This window comes from Octodon degus, unplaced genomic scaffold, assembly GCF_000260255.1.
Source record: "Octodon degus isolate 3935 unplaced genomic scaffold, OctDeg1.0 scaffold00080, whole genome shotgun sequence".
Lineage (NCBI taxonomy): Eukaryota > Metazoa > Chordata > Mammalia > Rodentia > Octodontidae > Octodon > Octodon degus.
In genome coordinates, this window is record NW_004524656.1 from 247,947 (window position 1) to 252,807 (window position 4,861).

Genomic DNA, 4,861 nt, shown 5'->3' on the forward strand with positions numbered 1-4,861 from the left:
TTTGGGTTGCTTCCAAGATTTAGCTATGAAAAATTGTGCTGCTATCCACATGGGTGCACATATAGCGCTGTAGTGTGATATTTTCAGTTCTTCTGGAAAAATATCAGAAAGGGAATACTTGGGTTGACCACTAATATTGATTTTTGAGGAGTCTTTACACTGATTTCCACAATGTTTGTACCAGTCTACACACCCACTAACAGTGGAGAAATGTTCCATTTTCTCTACAGCCCTTTATGATGACTTTTTTTTTTTGATGGTAGCATCTTTTTTTAATTGAGAATCAAGTAGTGATACATATTTTTCCACATTCTTATTATTCACTTATTTATCTTCTTTTGAAATGTTTAATTAAATTCTTTTACTTTTTTTTCTTATTGTTTGAATTGTTATTATGGATTGTACGTATTTATCCTAGATGCAGTCCCTTTCTAGGTGCAAAACTTCTATCAGCTATGTGTTCTACAGATATTTTATTACAACTGATGACTTGTTTAGCATATTCTCAATAGTGTCTTTTAAAGAATATGTATATTTAATTTTCATGTCAATTTATCATTTTAAATTATGCATGTGTTCTTCTGGAAAATGATTTACACACTTCAAATTTGAAAAACCATAATTATATATTTTCTGCTAACACTTTTCACAGTTTTAGGTTAAATTGTTAGCATCTGAGTCATTTTGAATACACTATGGTGCTAGCTTTATTTTTAAGCATATTCAGGTGGCTACTTTCTATTTTGTTCAGATGTATGCTTGTAATTACTAAGAACAAAGAAGTATAAGCAGCTTTTGTTGTTGCAAGAGAGCAAACCTACTTAACACCAAGGTTTTCAATGGAATAGAATCTATGTAAAATAGCTAAAGATGAAGTGCAAAGTTATAGGAAGCATGAGAAGAATTATATAATAAAACATCACATATCTTCTCAAATTAAAAAGATGTGCTAGCATTGTAGGAAAAGACAGGAAGTATAATTGAATACAATGACCCAAACTAGAACTAACAGCATAATAAACTAAATGTAGAGTATAAATAGCAACTAAAGTAGCTTGGAAAAATGGATAATTTTTAAATTTTTTAAAGAAAGTACAAATTAGAATTAAAATAGAAAAAAATACAAGTGATACAGAATTTCACTTAACAAAGAAACAAATTTTACAGTACTTGTTTAGTACATAGTACTATCTTCCACCAAGTTATTCGTATTACCAGATATATACATGTAAAATTGGGAGAAGAAGAAAAAAAAGACAAAAATATGTAAGAAATTAAGAAGAAGTACAAGAAGTACTTAAGAAGAAGTACACACAATGAAAACAGACGATGAAACAAGTTAAAGCATTACTGCTTCTTTCCATAGACTAGCAGAAATGAACAGTGCAGTTGTCCAAACCATCCTGCTTACACACATAGATAAATTTCTTTTCCCTGCTACCTGTCCTGTCCTTCTCAATTCAGTAACTCTTTCCTCATGAATAAGTTCATTCCTTTTTCCCTGTATGTATTGTACCCTTTAGATTTCACTTTCCTCTTTCAGGTTCTCACACTAAGGAGACTACGATGTTTACACATGTAGGTATGATTTATTTCACTTAAGTGAGTATGTTCTATATCTGCATCCATTTACTGACAAAAGACTCAAATTTGTTCTGTTTTCTAGCTGAATAATACTCCATTGTGTAAAAATATCAGATTTTCTTTATCCACTGTTCAGTTGATGGGCATCTGTGTTATTTTCACGATTTAATTATTGTAAATTTTCCTGCTATGAACGTGGGTGCACATGTATCGCTGTGGTATGAGGTTTTCATTTCTTCTGGAAAAATACCCAGGAGCTTGCTTGAATGGAATCCCCAATTTTAGCTTTTTAAGGAAGCTCCACACACTGATTTCCATAGTGGTTGTACCAGCCTGCAGTCCCACAAACACTGAAGAAGTGTTCCCTTTACTCCACAACCTCTCCAGTATTTGTTACTAGCAGATTTCTTGATGTTGCCCATTCTTTCTGGGGTGAGATGCAGTCTCAGAGTTGCTTTAATTTGCATTTCTTGGATGACCAATGAATGATGTTGAACATTTTTTCGTATATTTATTTGTTACTTGTATTTCTTCCACTGAGAAGTATACATCATCTAAAATGTGCACTTTTGGATTGGGTCTTTGAATTTGGGAGGCCTGATTCTTTTAAATTCTTTACATTTTCTAGATAGAAGACCTTTGTTGGATAGATAGTCAGCTAAATTTTTTTCCCTGTTTCTGGGATTTATTTTTACTCTGCTGGAAATTTGCTTTAAAGTGCAGAAACTTTTTAAAAAGATGAGATTCCAGTTGTGTATTCTTTTTTTGTTTTTCCTTACTGTATTTAGTACATGGTCTACAGCATATCCATACACAAATCAGGCGTATAGTGATCCTCCTGTTTTCAGATTCCCAAGTGCTGGGATTACTGGCATGCACTACCACACCCAGGCTCAATCACCATCTCAGTGCGCCATGGGGGTGGGATGGGCCTGGGTTTCATGCTGAGGCTCAAATGCCAGTCCCTGAGGCTGTTTAAACAGTCACTTTAATTGGTTGAGCTATCTGGCCAGCCCAAGTTGTTGATTATTTGAAGAATTTCTGCGCAGTTTTATTTTTGTTTATGAACTCTCTAACGACTATCAGTAAGATTTCTATCCTACATTTTCCTCCAGAAAATTTAGTGTCTCTGTTTTAATATTTAAATATTTAATCCATTTTGATTATAGCTCTGAGAAACCAATGGAAACATGATACTAAATTGTCAAAAATGTAAAGCCTTCACTTTATTTTTTTTTTTTATTTTTTGTGGAACCGGGGATTGAACTCAGATCCTTAAGTTTGCCGGTCAAGCGCTTATCCTACTGAGCCATCTCCCCGGCCCCTTAAAGCCTTCACTTTAAAATCAGGAATAAGACAAGTATGTCCACTGTCTCCATGCCTATTCAATATAGTTCTGGAAACATTAGCCAGGACAGAGAAATAAAAGGAATATGGATTGGAAAAGAAGAAATAAAATTATTATTATTCACAGATGGCATGATACTTAACATAGAGGACCCTAAAACTCCACTGAGTCTTATAGATTTAATTAGCAAATTCAGGAACATAGCAAATTACCAAGCCAACACCCAAATATCAGTGGCATTTTTGCATACAAACAATGAACACACTGAGACAGAAATTAGAGGGAAACCATGCCTTTCACAACATTCAATAAAATGAAATATTTACGAATCAATCTCACAAAGGATGTCAAAGATTTATACAGTAAAGACAACAGTATTCTGAGAAAAGTGATTAAAGAGGATTTGAGAAAATGGAAAAGTATTCCATGCTCCTGGATAAAAAGATCCAACATTATGAAAATGGCCACAGGCCCAAAATTCTTATACAGGTTCTACATGGATAATTTTAATAAATGATGCTAGCAAACTTATATACTTATTTTGACAAAGAGCAAATTACCTTTATCTCCTTATCCCATTGAAGAAAAACTCTAATACAAAATTATGTCAAAGTGGAGTTTCCTCCAATGTTTTATTGTTTTTAATATTTCTAAGAACATAATTAATTTTTTTTAAATTACAATATTCAAACTCAAATAATATTTCACCCAATAACAATATTTTGTGATTTATAAAATTTTTCAACAACCCAATAATAATAATAATAAAGTCCTCAAGCAGACATAGAACATGCTTTTGTTTGATATGTATTTAGTACAGGATCTACGGGATATTATTACACAGATCCGACTGGCAGTGATCTTCTTTTTTCAGCTTCCCAAGTCCTTGGTCTACAGGTGCCTGCCAACATGCCCATTCTCAGTCTCTGTCTCAAGATTTCCCAGGAGTAGGACTAGCATGGCACACCGGGGATCAAACCCAGATTCATGCGTCTGCCTAATCAGGTGCTATAGTCCACTGCGCTATCTGGCTGGCTCAGACATAGAACATCTTGAGAACCTGTTTGCAGGTTCTAGAAGAGGAACACAGATCTTCATATACCCTTGACCAAGGTATGATCCTCCTATATCAGGGTAGTCATCCTCTTCAAGCCGAGCTTGCAGCTTGAGAAGAAAAACACATGGAGCATTGATAGAGGAAGAGGACACTTGCCTGTTCAGCTAGATCAGGTGAATCGAACCTGGTGATCGGTGGGGTGACAGATGTTCCAACCAGGTCACCATCACATTCAGACATAGAACCTCTAATATCAAATGTAATTGTGAACCAAATGATTTCTTCCTAAGAGCATGGATGACAAAAGTCTCTGCCTTCATCCTTCTACTCAACATTTTATTAGATGTTTCCAGTATTACAACAAGTCAAGTAGTCATAGACAGCATAGGAGATACATTTGAAAAGAAGTAAAACTATTTGTGTAAAGTCTAATAAATACTCAGAACAGCTACTATAATTTATTCCATTAGCAATGAATGAGGGTAGAATATGTATGGATAAAAAATGATATTTCTAAATAAGAACAATAAAGAACCAAATTTGAAATTGAGAACAAATTCCCAGAATATCAAGCAAATAAGAAATACTTACAGATATATCTGACAAGATATAAAATCTCTAAGGCCAAAACTGTTAACCATTGTTCAGAGATATATCTTATGTTTAAGTATACTACATCTCTATGTTGGAAATCTGAAATCCTTTTGTAGCTAACTCTTTCCAAAAATGATTTTTCCATATACAATATTTTACACAACACAATAATTAGCAAAATTTGTGTATTTTAATGTTGTTCTTCTAAGCTTTTTATTTAAAAATACCTAAAATAATCATGCTAACATGGAAAAGAAAAGAATTTAGAAGAATGCCAA